This window comes from Pongo abelii, chromosome 9 (genome assembly GCF_028885655.2).
Source record: "Pongo abelii isolate AG06213 chromosome 9, NHGRI_mPonAbe1-v2.0_pri, whole genome shotgun sequence".
NCBI classification, from domain to species: Eukaryota; Metazoa; Chordata; class Mammalia; order Primates; family Hominidae; genus Pongo; species Pongo abelii.
In genome coordinates, this window is record NC_071994.2 from 16,336,746 (window position 1) to 16,354,399 (window position 17,654).

Sequence of the window (17,654 nt, forward strand, 5' to 3'; positions counted from 1 at the left end):
GATTTCTCTAAATGTTTAAAAAATGTAAAGTATAGAGTGCTGGATTAAGTTGCATCTGGGGAGTGTTATACCCTTACTGTCTTTTTCATTTTTTTGTTTCTCCAGTTGGGCTTTTTGTATTGTATTAGTTCTTTCAATTAAGGCCTGTCTTTGGGAATTATAAGGGATTCCTTTTGTATGTGTAATTTTTCACTGATTTAAGAATTTTTGAAATGTTTTACTACAGTATCCTGGCCCATTATCTGTTTTAAGTTTTTCTGGGACTCCCATGACAGCAAAACAAAATAATAAACGTCTTTTAACATGGGAAGTACTTTTTCCTGTCTGGCAGGTTGCCCATACAAAATGTGAATAAGTATCAACTGTCACATGGACAAATGACAATTTTCTAAACGACAGTACATATGTGACATCCATTTGCCATAATGCATTAGGACATGGACCTCTGGGATTAACTCCTGCCTCCTGAGTGGGCAGGTGCAGGACTTGACACTGGGTGTAGTGTTGTACAATATTTTTTGCCTGTTTTTATGTGATATCAATTATATTTTTTAATACTGTTGCATTTACATGAGTCAAAGCATAAAGTTCTTGTGCTTCTATGAATGCAGATGATACTAGCAAGTCAGCTTGTTCATTTGCTTCAGTTAAAGGCCCTGGTAAATTAGTGTGTGCTCAAATACGAGTAAAATAAAATGGGAAATTTCTTTTTCTTACAGTTTGTTGTAACAAATTAAACAGCTGGTTTAACTGATCATCCATACTATATTTGATTAGGGCCATCTCAACATCCTTTGTAGACTGTACTACATATGCAGAATCTGATACAATGTTAATAGGCTGATTAAAATCTTGTAACACTGAAATGACAGCAAGTAACTCTGCTCATTTTGCTGAGTGATATTGAGTTTCAATGACTCGTTCTTTTGGCCTGTTGTAAGCTGCTTTTCTATTGCTGGAACCATCAGTAAACACCATCAGAGCATTCTCTAAAGGATTATGTCTGGTAATTTTAGGTAAAATCCAACTAGTCAATTTTAAAAACTGGAAGATTTTTGTTTCTGGGTAATGATTGTCAATAATTTCTACAAAATCAGCAAGACCAATCTGCCATGAAGAAGAATTGATAAAGACTTTTCTAACCTGTTTCTTGATTAAAGGAACAATGATTTTTTCTGGGTCACTTCCACTCAATTTTACTATTCGTAATCTTCCTTGACCAACTAATGTAGTTATTTGATCCCAGTAGAATGTAGAAGTATTAATCATATTGTGAGAAAGGAAGGACCACTCCTTAAGATGTGTAGTTTGAACGATAATGCCTGTTGGAGAATGCACAGTGGCAAAAATCAAAAGTTGGAGTGGGGCCAAGGGATGTATTCTATTGACTTCTGCTGACTGAATTTTTTCTTCAACTAATTCAATTTCTTTAGTTTCTCTGGAGTTAATGTTCTTTTACTATTCAATTCTGGATCCCCTCTCAAGACAGAGAACAAATTTGCCATGGCATAAGTAGGGATGCGTGCAGTTGGCCAAATCCAATTAATATCTCCTAGCAATTTTTAAGTCATTTAATGTTTTTAATGTGTGTTTTCTTATTTCTATTTTTTGTGGTTTAAATTTCCTTTCCACTACCTGCATTTTGAAATAATGAAAAGGAGTAGAGGTCTCAATCTTATCAGATGTTATTGTCAGTCCTGTGTTTTAAACCTCTGTTGGCAGAAAGGTGTAGCAGTCAATTAATTTGTCTTTCGTTTTTGCAGCACACAAAATATCATCAACATAATGAATGATATAACAGTCTGAAAACTTGTCTCTAACTGGTTGAAGAGCTTGAGCTACAAAAGTCGGACAAAGAGTTGGAGTTTTTTTTATTATTATACTTTAAGTTTTAGGGTATATGTGCACAATGTGCAGGTTAGTTACATATGTATACATGTGCCATGCTGGTGCACTGCACCCAATAACTCGTCATGTAGCATTAGGTATATCTCCCAATGCTACCCATCCCACCTCTCCCTACCCCACAACAGTCCCAAAAGTGTGATGTTCCCCTTCCTGTGTCCACGTGTTCTCATTGTTCAATTCCCATCTATGAGTGACAATATGCAGTGTTTGATTTTTTGTTCTTGCGATAGTTTACTGAGAATGATGATTTCCAATTTCATCCATGTCCCTACAAAGGACATGAAGTCATCATTTTTTATGGCAGCATAGTATTCCATGGTGTATATGTGCCACATTTTCTTAATCCAGTCTATCATTGTTGGACATTTGGGGTGGTTCCAAGTCTTTGCTATTGTGAATAGTGTCACTATAAGCATATGTGTGCATGTGTCTTTATAGCAGCATGATTTATTGTCCTTTGGGTATATACCCAGTAATGGGATGGCTGGGTCAAATGGTATTTCTAGTTTCAGATCACTGAGGAATTGCCACACTGACTTCCACAATAGTTGAACTAGTTTACAGACCCAACAACAGTGTAAAAGTGTTCCTATTTCTCCACATCCTCTCCAGCACCTCTTGTTTCCTGACTTTTTAATGATTGCCATTCTAACTAGTGTGAAATGGTATCACATTGTGGTTTTGATTTGCATTTCTCTGATGGCCAGTGATGGTGAGCATTTTTTCATGTTTTTTGGCTGCATAAATGTCTTCTTTTGAGAAGTGTCTGTTCATGTCCTTTGCCCACTTTTTGATGGGGTTGTTTGTTTTTTTCTTGTAAATTTGTTTGAATTCATTGTAGATTCTGGATATTAGCCCTATGTCAGATGAGTAGGTTGTGAAAATTTTCTCCCATTTTGTAGGTTGTCTGTTCACTCTGATGGTAGTTTCTTTTGCTGTGCAGAAGCTCTTGAGTTTAATTAGATCCCATTTGTCAATTTGGCTTTTGTTGCCATTGCTTTTGGTGTTTTCGACAAGAAGTCCTTGCCCATGCCAATGTCCCGAATGGTAATGCCTAGGTTTTCTTCTAGGGTTTTTATGGTTTTAGGTCTAATGTTTAAGTTTTTAATCAATCTTGAATTAATTTTTGTATAAGGTGTAAGGAAGGGATCCAGTTTCAACTTTCTACATATGGCTAGCCAGTTTTCCCAGCACCAATTATTAAATAGGGAATCCTTTCCCCATTGCTCGTTTTCCTCAGGTTTGTCAAAGATCAGATAGTTATAGATATGTGGCATTATTTCTGAGGGCTCTGTTCTGTTCCATTGATCTATATCTCTGTTTTGGTACCAGTACCATGCTATTTTGGTTACTGTAGACTTGTAGTATAGTTTGAAGTCAGGTAGTGTCATCCCTCCAGCTTTGTACTTTTGGCTTAGACTTGGCAATGCAGGCTCTTTTTTGGTTCCATATGAACTTTAAGGCAGTCTTTTCCAATTCTGTGAAGAAAGTCATTGGTAGCTTGATGGGGATGGCATTGAATCTATCAATTACCTTGGGCAGTATGGCCATTTTCACGATATTGATTCTTCCTACCCATGAGCATGGAATGTTCTTCCATTTCTTTGTATCCTCTTTTATTTCATTGAGCAGTGGTTTGTAGTTCTCCTTGAAGAGGTCCTTCATGTCCTTTGTAAGTTGGATTCCTAGGTATTTTATTCTCTTTGAAGCAATTGTGAATAGGAGTTCACTCACGATTTGGCTCTCTGTTTCTCTGTTATTGGTGTATAAGAATGCTTGTGAATTTTGTACATTGATTTTGTATCCTGAGACTTTGCTGAAGTTGCTTATCAGCTTAAGGAGATTTTGGGCTGAGACAATGGGGTTTTCTAGATATACAATCATGTCATGTGCAAACAGGGACAATTTGACTTCCTCTTTTCCTAATTGAATGCCCTTTATTTCCTTTTCCTGCCTAATTGCCCTGGCCAGAACTTCCAACACTATGTTGAATAGGAGTGGTGTGAGAGGGCATCCCTGTCTTGTGCCAGTTTTCAAAGGGAATGCTTCCGGTTTTTGCCCATTCAGTATGATATTGGCTGTATGTTTCTCATAGATAGCTCTTATTATTTTGAGATACATCCCATTAATACTCAATTTATTGAGAGTTTTTATCATGAACGTTGTTGAATCTTGTCAAAGGCCTTTTCTGCATCTATTGAGATAATCATGTGGTTTTTGTCTTTGGTTCTGTTTATATGCTGGATTACATTTATTGATTTGTGTATATTGAACAAGCCTTGCATCCCAGGGATGAAGCCCACTTAATCATGGTGGATAAGCTTTTTGATGTGCTGCTGGATTCGGTTTGCCTGTATTTTATTGAGGATTTTTGCATCAATGTTCATTAAGGATATTGGTCTAAAGTTCTCTTTTTTGGTTGTGTCCCTGCCAGGCTTTGGTATCAGGATGATGCTGGCCTCATAAAATGAGTTAGGGAGGATTCCCTCTTTTTCTATTGATTGGAATATTTTCAGAAAGAATGCTACCAGTTCCTCCTTGTACCTCTGGTAGAATTCGGCTGTGAATCCATCTGGTCCTGGACTCTTTTTGGTTGGTAAGCTATTGATTATTGCCCCAATTTCAGCTCCTGTTATTGGTCTATTCAGAGATTCAACTTCTTCCTGGTTTAGTCTTGGGAGACTGTATGTGTCCAGGAATTTATCCATTTCTTCTAGATTTTCTAGATTATTTGCATAGAGGTGTTTGTAGTATTCTCTGATGGTAGTTTGTATTCCTGTGGGATTGGTGGTGATATCCACTTTATCATTTATTATTGCGTCTATTTGATTCTTCTCTCTTTTTTTCTTTATTAGGCTTGCTAGTGGTCTATCAATTTTGTTGATCCTTTCAAAAAACCAGCTCCTGGATTCATTAATTTTTTGAAGGGCTTTTTGTGTCTCTGTTTCCTTCAGTTCTGCTCAGATTTTAGTTATTTATTGCCTTCTGCTAGCTTTTGAATGTGTTTGCTCTTGGTTTTCTAGTTCTTTTAATTGTGAAATTAGGTTGTCAATTTTGGATCTTTCCTGCTTTCTCTTGTGGGTATTTAGTGGTATAAATTTCCCTCTACACACTGCTTTGAATGTGTCCCAGAGAGTCTGCTATGTTGTGTCTTTGTTCTCACTGGTTTCAAAGAAAATCTTTATTTCTGCCTTCATTTTGTTATGTACCCAGTAGTCATTCAGGAGAAGGTTGTGCAGTTTCCATGTGTTTGAGCGGTTTTGAGTGAGTTTCTTAATGCTGAGTTCTATTTTGGTTGCACTGTGGTCTGAGAGACAGTTTGTTATAATTTCTATTCTCTTACATTTGCTGAGGAGAGCTTTACTTCCAACTATGTGGTCAATTTTGGAATAGGTGTGGTGTGGTGCTGAAAAAAATGTATATTCTGTTGATTTTGGGTAGACAGTTCTCTAGATGTCTATTAAGTCCGCTTGGTGCAGTGGTGAGTTGAATTCCTGGGTATCCTTGTTAACTTTCTGTCTTGTTGATCTGTCTAATGTTGACAGTGGGGTGTTAAAATCTCCCATTATTATTGTGTGGGAGTCTAAGTCTCTTTGTAGGTCACTCAGGACTTGCTTTATGAATCTGGGTGCTCATGTATTGGTTGCATATATATTTAGGAGAGTTAGCTCTTCTTGTTGAATTGATCCCTTTATCATTATCTAATCACCTTCTTTGTCTCTTTTGATCTTTGTTGGTTTAAGTCTGTTTTATCAGAGACTAGGATTGCAAGCCCTGCCTTTTTTTGTTTTCCATTTGATTGGTAGATCTTCCTCCATCCTTTTATTTTGAGCCTATGTGTGTCTCTGCACGTGAGATGGGTTTCCTGAATACAGAACACTGATGGGTCTTGACTCTTTATCCAATTTGCCAGTCTGTGTCTTTTAATTGGAGCATTTAGTCCATTTACATTTAAAGTTAATATTGTTATGTGTGAATTTGATACTGTCATTATGATGTTAGCTTGTTATTTTGCTCGTTAGTTGATGCAGTTTCTTCCTAGTCTCGATGGTCTTTACATTTTGGCACGATTTTGCAGCAGCTGGTACCAGTTGTTCCTTTCCATGTTTAGTGTTTCCTTAGGAGCTCTTTTAGGTCAGGCCTGGTGGTGACAAAATCTCTCAGCATTTGCTTGTTTGCAAAGTATTTTACTTCTTCACTTATGAAGCTTAGTTTGGCTGGATGTGAAATTCTGGGTTTAAAATTCTTTTCTTTAAGAACGTTGAATATTTTCCCCCACTCTCTTCTGGCTTGTAGAGTTTCTGCCGATAGATCAACTGTATTCTGATGGGCTTTCCTTTGTGGTTAAGCCGACCTTTCTCTCTGGCTGCCTTTAACACTTTTTCCTCATTTCAACTTTGGTGAAACTCACAGTTATGTGTCTTGGAGTTGCTCTTCTCGAGGAGTGTCTTTGTGGCGTTCTCTGTATTTCCTGAACTTGGATGTTGGCCTTCCTTGCTAGATTGGGGAAGTTCTCCTAGATAATATCCTGCAGAGTGTTTTCCAACTAGTTTCATTCTCCCCGTCACTTTCAGGTACACTAATCAGATGCAGATGTGGTCTTTTCACATAGTCCCATATTTCTTCGAGGCTTTGTTCACTTCTTTTTATTATTTTTTCTCTAAACTTCCCTTCTCGCTTCATTTCATTCATTTCATCTTCCATCGCTGAAACCCTTTCTTCCAGTTGATCACATTGGCTCCTGAGGCTTCTGCATTCTTCACGTAATTCTCGAGCCTTGGCTTTCAGCTGCATCAGCTCCTTTAAGCACTTCTCTGTATTGGTTATTCTAGGTATACATTCGTCTAAAGTTTTTTCAAAGTTTTCAACTTCTTTGCCTTTGGTTTGAATTTCCTCCTGTAGCTTGGAGTAGTTTGATCGTCTGTAGCCTTCTTCTCTCAACCCGTCAAAGTCACTCTCCATCCAGCTTTATTCCAATGCTGCTGAGGAACTTCATTCCTTTGGAGGAGGAGAGGCCCTCTGATTTTTAGAGTTTCCAGTTTTTCTGCACCGTTGCTTCCTCATCTTTGTGGTTTTATCTACTTTTGGTTTTTGATAATGGTGAAGTATAGTTGGGTTTTTGGTGTGGATATCCTTTCTGCTTGTTAGTTTTCCTTCTAACAGATAGGACCCTCAGCTGCAGGCCTGTTGGAATTTGCTAGAGATCCACTCCAAACCCTGTTGGCCTGGGTATCAGTAGCAGTGTCTGCAGAACAGTGGTTTTTTGTGAACCGCGAATGGTGTTGTCTGATCGTTCCTCTGGAAGTTTTGTCTCAGAGGAGTACCCAGCCCTGTGAGGTGTCAGTCTGCCCCTACTGGGAGGTGCCTCCCAGTTAGGCTGCTCAGGGGTCAGGGGTCAGGGACCCACTTGAGGAAGCAGTCTGCCCATTCTCAAATCTCCAGCTGCGTGATGGGAGAACCACTCATCTCTTCAAAGCTGTCAGACAGGGACATTTAAGTCTGCAGAGGTTACTGCTGTCTTTTTGTTTGCCTGTGTCCTGCCCCCAGAGGTGGAGCCTATAGAGGCAGGCAGGCCGCCTTGAGCTGTGGTGGGATCCACCCAGTTCCAGCTTTCTGGCTGCTTTGTTTACCTAAGTGATCCTGGGCAATGGTGGGCACCCCTCCCCCAGCCTTGCTGCCACCTTGCAGTTTGATCTCAAACTGCTATGCTAGCTATCAGTGAGATTCCGTGGGCATAGGACCCTCCAAGCCAGGTGTGGGATATAATCTCCTGGTGTGCCATTTTTTAAGCCCGTTGGAAAAGCGCAGTATTCAGGTGGGAGAGAACCGATTTTCCAGGTGCCGTCTATCACCCCTTTCTTTGAGTAGGAAAGGGAACTCCCTGAACCCTTGCACTTCCCGAGTGAGGCAATGCCTCACCCTGCTTTGGCTCTCGCAAGGTGTGCTGCATCCACTGACCTGCGCCCACTGTCTGGCACTCCCTAGTGAGATGAACCCGGTACCTCAGACGGAAATGCAGAAATCACCCATCTTCTGCATCGCTCACACTGGTAGCTGTAGACTGGACCTTTTGCTATTCGGCCATCTTGGCTCCTCCCCAATAGTTGGACTGTTAAGCATTCCCTGAGGCAACACTTTCCACTGAAACCTGGTGGCTGGTTCTTTATTATTTATGGCTGGTATAGTAAAAGCAAATTTTTCAAAATCCTGTTTTGCCAGAGAAGAGGTAAAAAAGCAATCCTTCAGATGAATTGTAATTAAAGGCCAATCTTTGGGGATTATGGCCAGAGAGGGCAACCTGGTTTGGAGAGCCCCCAATGGGTCGAATTACTGCATTAACAGCTCTTAAGTTGGTCAGCATGCCCCATCTGCTGGAATTTTTCTGAATTACAAACACTGAAGAATCTAAGGAGAGAACATTGGTGAAACGTCCATTTTACAATAGTTTTTAAACTATTTTATGTAGCGCCCCCAACTATTCCTTAGGGAGCAGCCACTGTTTGACTCAGATGGGATGCTGCAGGGTGAGTCGGAATTCCTCCTTCACCATAGTGAACTGCAGGTTGGGCAACAATGGGTGCCACAAGCCGAGTCACAGTGAGCCTAGTTTCAGGCTCCCTCCCCCAGCACTCACTCGGCTGAGGAGGAGGTGACCATCGTGGTTTTAGCCCCAATGGCCCCTATGGTTCTGGACCTTTTTCTTCTAATTTTAATCTTTCAGTATATATTACCTCCTGCAATTGATTATACCCCACATTTTGTGTTGACCGAGCCATTAAAGACACTGCTACATATTTACAATGTGAACTCTCCGTTCCTTTCAGGGATTCTGTCCCTGCCTCTTCTTCACAGTATATTACACAACATTCAGGGGCATGAGAAACTGAAACACTACCTTTTTCTGTTTCAAATGGTTCTAAAGTTATTTTAGTAATAGCCCAATCATTCCATACTGTAAGTGGGATAATTTTACCTTCCCTACTTGCTTGTTTCAATTCTTTGCAAATTTTTTCCCAATATTTTAGATCTAAAGTTTCCTGTTCTGGAAACCATGGGCAGAATTGTTCTATTGTTTGAAATAGCATAATTAGATTTTCTGTAGAAGCTCTAACTCCCCCTCTTCTTAAAATAATTTTAATGAAGATGAGATAAGAGGCATATTTACTTTCAGTTTGTCCCATTGTTACCCTGGGTTCCTCTGAGCACACAAGGTTACCACGAGGCTGACTGTGGACATACTGGGAAATCTCTCATTGACTGTCCTCAATGCTCATGTTCTTAGCATACCTTCACCCCAGAGAAAGACCCCACATTGGGTGTCAGATGAAGGGGGCCAGCCCCTCCACACCTGTGGATATTTCTCCTCAGGTGGGATGAGAGACAGAGGAAAGGCATAAGACACAGAGACAAAGCATAGAGAAAGAAAAGTGGGCCCAGGGGACTGATGCACACCATACAGAGGACCCTCACTGGTACTGGTTTCTGAGTTCCCTCAGTATTTATTTATTACTATTTTCACTATCTCAGCTAGGGAAATGTGGCAGGAGAACAGGGTGATAGTGGGGAGAAGGTCAGCAAGAAAACATGTGAGCAAAGGAATCTGCATCACAACTAAGTTCAAGGGAAGTTACTATGCACCGATGTGCACATAGGCCACATTTATGCTTCTCTCCACCCAAACATCTCGGTGGAGTAAAGAGTAACAGAGCAGCATTGCTGCCAGCCTGTCTCACCTCCCAACACAGGGCAGTTTTTCTCCTATCTCAGAATAGAACAAATATACAATTGAGTTTTATGCCAAGACATTCAGTTCCCAGGGGCAGGCAGGAGACAGAGGCTTTCCTTTTATCTCAACTGCAAGAGGCCTTCCTCTTTTACTAATCCTTCTCAGCACAGACCCTTCATGGGTGTTGGGGTCGGGAATGGTCAGGCCTTTCCTATTCCATGAGGCCATATCTCAGGCTATCACAAGGGGAGAAACCTTGGACAATACCCGGCCTTCCTGGGCAGAGGTTCCTGTGGCTTTCCACAGTGCATTGTGCCCCTGGTTACTAGACAATGGAGAAAGGTGATGACTTTTACCCAGCATACTGCCTGTAAACATATTGTTAACGAGGCACATCCTGCACAGCCCTAGATCCCTTAAATCTTGATTCTACACAACATATGTTTCTGTGAGCTCAAGGTAGGGGCTAAAGTTACAGATTAACATCATCTTAAGGCATAGCAATTGTTCAGGATACAAGTCAAAATGGAGTTTCTTATGTCTTCCTTTTCTACTTAGACCCAGTAACAGTCTGATCTCTCTTTCTTTTCCCTACATTTTTACATGTATACCTGCATACATAGATGTCAAATGTACTGAGTTTTCCAGGATTGCAAAAAATATTAATGGCTTCCTTGCAAGCCATCAGGATGTTGTAGAAATTTTTCTATTTGTTACTTCTTAGAAAATATGGCCGTTCTTATATATTGCCTACAAGTATATGAGAGGTCAGGTGTATATAATGTAAATATATATTATATATTTATATATATGGTCAGCCATGTGTATATGGCTGGAAGAAAGTTCAAAAGTTCGTATTTATATCTCATTTATATAATACTGTATTTCAGAAAGACTTTCAGGTGGGTACAGGCAAATATATATATACACAGGTAACCATTCACCTATGCATCATCGTATTTATTATTTATTTATTAATTTAATTTTCATTTTTTTGAGAAGAAGTCTCACATTGTTGCCCAAACTGGAGTGCAGTGGTGCGATATCAGATGACTGCAACCTCCTCTTTCCGGGTTCAAGCGATTCTCCTGCCTCAGCTTCCTGAGTACCTGGGACTACTGGCACTCAACACCACACCCGGGTAGTTTTTTGTATTTTTAGTAGAGACGGGGTTTCACTATGTTGGCCAGGCTGGTCTTGAACCCCTGACCTCATGATCTGCCAGCCTTGGCCTCACAAAGTGCTGAGATTAAAGGCTGAGCCGCTGCACCCGGCCGAAATCTTTATATTATTAATTTGGGATTACATCATATGTTTTCCTGACTTTGTAACACAGACGTTTTCCTATGTCATTAAACACTTATGAAAGACATCATTTAGATAGCTGCCTGATAATCTATTATTTGGATATACCGTCATTAACTTGATCGTTTCTTCATAATGAATTTTGTATTATATCTAATATAAAATATCATATTACAATAAATTTTATTACAAGTACATCCTTAAACATATCTATTTTTATTTCCTTTGGATGAGTTTCTAGATGTGGAAATACTGAATAAAAGGGCTTGCTCTATTTTTAAGGTTGCTAACATCTAATTCCAATTCGCAGATCTTGCCAATTACTACTTGGTGGTATCACTACTAATCAACGATTTTTTCTTCCTATGGTTTTTTTCCTAAGGAGAAAAAGGACTATGCACAATATAGTCTGCAAGGTTTTTTCCAGATGATTACATTCTTTCTTTATAGCTGAAAATAGTACCCATTCTATGGCAACATTAGAGCAAGTATTTCAATGCTTGGGGTTGGGGGGCTCCCCATAGTGACAATCCCTGAAGAGATGCATTATTTTTTATATGTGTCTGGACAGCTGAAGGCATTCACTCTCCATATTCTTTTGCTGATTCGAATCAAATGAGCATGGGAGATATATTTTGCCAGATATGTTAATGTACTTTTTAAGTGGAATTGTATGGAGATTACTAAGGAGTCCTGAGGTCTAGTTGCATCTCTGGGCTTTAGTTTCTCATTTGTAAACTGAAAAGTTTGGACTAGATAATTTCTGAAGCCCTCACTGTTAACAGTGTATGATGTCCCTGGTGACTTCTCCTTTCTCTTCTTTCTGAACACCTATCATATCTCGGTAGGTATTTTTATTTTTGTGTTTATTTCCTTAGATCGTATCCTTGAGGGAAGGAAGCTGAAGCATTACATAAGATGTTTGTGCTTCATGACACTCAGAAGCTGCAGATTCTGTATAAATCCTTGGAAAAGAGCATCCCTGAATCCATAAAGGTAAGGGAGTAGGAGGAGATCAAAGGAGAGAGTGTGGAGTTGAGAGGAGGACAGATTCAGGGTTCAGTACCTTACTGGGGAGATAGGAATGCAAGTCTAAAGTCAGAATCTGTGCAAAGATAACCTTAATATCTATATCCAGTCAATCACCTACTTTACTTCCTTTTTGTGACCTCTGAAACATCTTTTGAATTTATCCTTCTGCTATCTTTGGTGTACTTTGTCATCTCTTTCAGATAATTGCAATATTTCCTTATATCCAATCTTAACAGCCTAGTTACAACTTTGTGATGAGAGTCATTTATATGACACATATAGGATCATATCACTCCCTGGTTTTAAAATTTGCCATAGCAGTTTGCAAAGTCCATCTCTAAGGCTTAATTGGGTTACAGGGTTTATTACGAAGTTCTCCAGCCCTTTCTATTTTGCCTCTCAACATTCTACTGCCATATACCACATGCTACAAATATTGAGCTTCTCACAGTTCAGCAGGCATGATATCATCTACCGTACTATTAATCATTTCACTCATGCTTTTTCTCCTACTTGTAATAACTTGCTCTCATTCTCTGTTTTTCCAGAAAAAGACATTACATATGTATCAAGACCCAGTTCAGATATTACTCCTTATGTAAGTCTCCTTATCATTTCCTAGACAGGTAGTGCTTTTCCTCCTTGGGCTCCTATACCACCATATACATATGTCTCTCAGACCATGTGTCCTACAATGGTTGAACTATGTACTCTCTATCCTTCTAAACTTAACTTTAGGGTTGTGGCCATATCATATTCACCTTTCAGTTTGTCATGCTTCAGAGAGACCTGATACACAATAGATACCCAATAAATAGTATGTTATGAAATAAAGAAAAAAATGAGAAAATGGCATGAATTTTTTAAAAATGAATGAATATCAGGGAAGCCAGTTCCTAATGATTCAAGTGCTAACATGGATTTTTGGGGATGCTTATTTGTCCCTCTTGCAGCATAACTCTCAAAGAGTAACCCAATGAGCCACCTTGGAAGCACCGGCACCATCCTAAGTCCTCCTAGACTTGTTATCCTTATTTCCCATGCCTCATATAAGACTTTATATTGGAGAAAAACTTCATCCCCTCTTGTTTCGTTCTGTTGCATTATAGGCATACGGCACCATTTTCAACATAAAAAATAAAAACCCATTCAAAATGGAAGTGATGGTAGATGCCTGGACAGATTACCAATTCGTCATTACTCGGCCTCAGAACCGGGTAGGAGCAATAGTTACTGAATACCAGGGCAGTCACTCTCCAGATATTCTCTGTGTGGCAATGAGGGAACCGAAACTGAGGGGTGGTGAGAGGAATGTTGACACTGTTGATGTACACAAGTTTGGGAAGGGCTGTTTGGGAGAGAGGGTAGGGAAGTGAGATAAGGCTTGAACTTAGATCCAGTGATCAATAACCCTGGATGTGTAAATAAAATTCGGATTCCAAGCAGTCAATCTATTCCATCAAGATTCTGATCATAGGAATACATCCCAACCTAGACTTCTATGGCTGAAAGTGATTAAGAAGTGTTTTCACCTGCAGGGACTCTCAAGTGGAAGTGTCATCAGCAGAGGGTAGGCAGGCATTTAGAGGCAGACTGAGCTGTCTTTTCTAGGTACTACTCTGGCTCTGGAATGACAGTTCTTTCCAAAAGTTTATCTATTCACATTCACTCCAAGAGCCAATCACTGAGCCAGCCGCACAGTCCTGGGTTAGGATTAGCTCAGGTGTCACCTTGCCAAAAACCCAGAGCCTTGCCAAACCTGTCCCTTATATTTTTTCCATACCTTAGGCACCTTCTCTTTTAAATCCTTAACATACACCATTTTGCTTACACTTCCCATTCCAAACAATGGAGCTATTTACTCACCCCCTCAAGGGCAGCTCACTTTAGTACCTTCAAAGAAAGAAACTATCTTCAGTGTATAAATAGTGAGTTATTCTTGGAGCAACTGCAAGGCCATTTTCTACACCTATCTTAGAAAAACAGAATGTTTCAAACAAGTGAATCTCTAGTACTCTAGGCCCATGCAAGAGCATTTTGTAATTGTAGGGCTATGTGTGATATTTGTTGTATCAGGAGGTAAAAAATGACTGGGATCATTATACCAACACTTACCACATCTTCACCAAAGCTCCTGACAACTTAGAGGAGGTCATGCTCCGAGGTTATCAATGGGAGCAAACTTTCCAAATCCAATCTAACTAGTCTGAGTTAAAAGAAAAAGATCCATGGTTTATTCCTAGCTGATATGAAAGGTAAAAAGCAGTACCTGTCTTTCTCCTCTCTCCAGGTTGCCAGGAGGGCTTGGATGAAGTAATAAGAAAGGTTGCAACTTCAAAATCAGTGCAGATAGATTACGTGAAAACCACGCTCTTTATACTGGAGTTACCAAAGAAACACAAGACTTCAAGTAATGACAAGATGCAGTTGTTTAAAGTGGGTGATGATAACAAGTGAGATTTTAACTTTTGCTTCCCAAATTCCTTGATAGAATTATTGAGTTGCCACAAAGGCTGTACTTGGAAATGTAGAATTTGAAACTAAATTATCATGGGGTACGAAATTGAATAGGTAAGGAAAGGGAGATATGTTAGCAACTGTGTGCTGAGCATAGACAAAGCCTTCATTAGACAAGGTCTTTATGCATATTATTTCACTTAGGTCACAGGGGTCCTTCTGAGAGGGTAATGGACATCATGGTGACATCAAAAAATGTTGACAAACTATATCTTACAAAATGCTACATGCTTATAGAAAGTACATAAGCATACAAAGTGAAAAATAAAATCTGTCCTCTTGGGTTCCCCTGCTAGGTGTAAATAATTTTGACCCGATATGTATGCTTTTAGTACTCTATATGAGTTATGTATTTATTTTTCCAACAAGTACACATAATTTAAGGCACCTTCTGAAATGAATATCATCATAAATAGATTATTGAACAGTTGCATAAATATGTCTGAAAGATGAATTACCAGGATTTAAACTATTGAGTCAAAGAATACACATAATAAATGAATGATATTTCTAAACTGGATGGTAAGATTTTCATAAATTTAATGTGTGATATCATAACTTATGAAACAACCTAAACATCCAGTGATGGGGAAATGGAAACAATTATTATGGTACATTAAAACATTAGAATACTAAGAAGCCATTACAAAGAATGAAGCAGCTCTACATGACAGATTAGAAAATATTTCCGAAATAGTTTGCTAAGTTAAAAAAAACTAAGGTGGATAGAACAATGTATATAATATACTACCATTTGTGAAAATAAAGAAATGTATGTACATATCTAAAATTGCATAGATTGATGGGAAACTTGCACAAAATATATTGGTATTAGTGGTTGCTTCTAGAGAAAGTAATTGGGTAATAGGAGATCAGAGAAAGAAGAGAGATTTGCTTTCCTCTAGTAATCCATTTATGCTTTATAATTTTGTTACGAATTGAAAAAATAAATAGAATTTAAACACACATTCACAGATATGTTTGATTTAGCCAGAAAAGTTAACAGTCTTCAAATTCTGCTTTGCCCCACCAGTGTTCCCATGAGATTTTTAAGGGGAACCTATACACAGGGAAAAATGATAAATGGGGATTAAATTATATTTAGTAATATAACTCTGGAAGTCTGGCATGAAGTACTTGCCCTAAGGTGATTCCTCTAAGCCTACACATGGATATCTTTATATCTTGCCATTCTCGGTTTGGCTATCCACAGGAGGGAGGTGCAGGAAAGGGTACTTGAGAACTTTCAGGAAGCAAGCCCAGGATCAGGTTAGGCATGGAAGTGAGCAAAAACAAAGCATCACCCATAGAAAACAGCGTTCTGTTACCCACCCACTGGCAAACATGAAGTGACCCTGAAACTGACAAACTTCTCAAAACTCTTCCTCCCAGGAGAGGGGCAAAAATTCCTGGAGATCTTCTCTCTTTCACTATTTCCATATTTACAGGGGATATTACTATAATTTTACAAACAAGAAAACTGAGTCTCACATAACTTTTCCAAAAGAAAATAATCAGGATTAGAATCTCAATGGTTATCACCAAAAATTTAGTACTCTTTTTTCGTGTATTGCAGCTTCTTAAACTGCGTTTCTGTGTATGTGATGACAGGCTTTTGGACACATGAAGATGTAAGATCAGCATTGTTCTCATCTTCCCGTAAAATAAGTTTGATTGGAATATCTGTTCAATGAATTACTATCTTGTATATTTAGATATTTTGTGGAGTAGATCTCAAAATGCACATGGTTTCAAACATGCATCTTTCAAGTAAATTCAGCCATGTGGAAAGCTTCTCTTGTCTATATCCTCACTCTTTTAAAGAGGTGTTCATTTTCTTCCTTAGGGTACTTAATGGGACATTTTGAGATGTCCTATAATATATCATGCTATCTGTCTGCTATTTAATATACCATAAAACACAGTGTTCCCCAAACAATTATTTGGAAACATTTTGAAGCAGGAATAGAAAAGGTAGTTGTTATGCAGCTATTGCCTCTTCTAGGCTGTAGGATCCTTAAGGAAAGGAATGGTGTTACATATATATATGTATATTTTTTTTTTTGCAATTCCAGTGTTTGATAATATTAACTGAATAAAGGTAACTTTTTTTTCTTCACAGGGAAGGAAACTTTTCAAACATGTTCTTAGGTGCTTGACATTCAGGTCTTGTAAATGAACACTGGGCCTTTGGGAAAAATGAGAGGAATTTGAAATATATTGAACGCTGCCTCCAGGATTTTCTAGGATTTGGTGTGCTGGGTCCAGAGGGGCAGCTTGTCTCTTGGCTTGTGATGGGACAGTCCTGTGAGTTGAGAATGGGTTATACTGTCCCCAAATACAGAAACCACGGCAACATGTTGAAAATTGGTTATCATCTTGAAAAGAATCTTTCTCAGAATGAAATCCCATTTTATGCTCATGTGGCAGATAATAATAAGAAAAGCCTGCAAGCACTGAAAAATGTTGGGTTTAAGATTTGTCCTTGTGGCTGGCATCAGTGGAAATGCACCCCCAAGAAATATTGTTGATTAGTTCCATTGTCCATTTCAAATCTTATCAGTAGGAAATCATTAATTAAACACAAATATGGTGGTGTACATTAGCACAAAAGACATCTGATTATCCAGGATCTGGGTATTATTTAAGGTCACTGTTAACATTTTTACCCTCCTCCTCCTCTGTATTCTTACAGAAAATTAGAAGCTCAATCCTATGGTCTCATAATTTCCTTTATGATGACAGACATCTCAGAATTAAAATCACCCAATGCCAATCATTAGTGACAAGATAACCCTTTATCTCAACACTTTCTTAAATGAAGATGACTTCTTTGATGAAAAAAATTGCTTTTTATTCTGAGTGTCCTCTGAGGAGCTTTGAGATGCTCAGCTAAATTAAATTTTGTGTCTATGAGTGAAAATTTGTTTTTCTTACTTGCTTTTTATCACAAGGGGTTGCTAGGTTGATTTGCAAATTTAAAGCTTAACTTTAAATTTTCAAGATGATTTTTATGTCTGTGATGTATTAGTTTTCTATTGTCATTATAACAAATTATGATAAATATTATTACTTAAAGCAACACAATGTGTTATATTTATGGCAGTTAGAAGTTCAGAATAGGATTTATGGGGCTAAAACTGACACGTTGGCAGGGCCAGCTCTT

The 17,654-nt window shown here is 38.7% G+C and overlaps 1 pseudogene; it reads left to right on the top strand.

Annotated features, from left to right (window-relative positions):
- The first annotated feature begins 11,857 nt into the window (after positions 1 to 11,857).
- LOC100440607 (glycine N-acyltransferase-like protein 2) lies at positions 11,858 to 17,019 on the top strand (annotated as a pseudogene).
- The last annotated feature ends 635 nt before the right edge of the window (positions 17,020 to 17,654 follow it).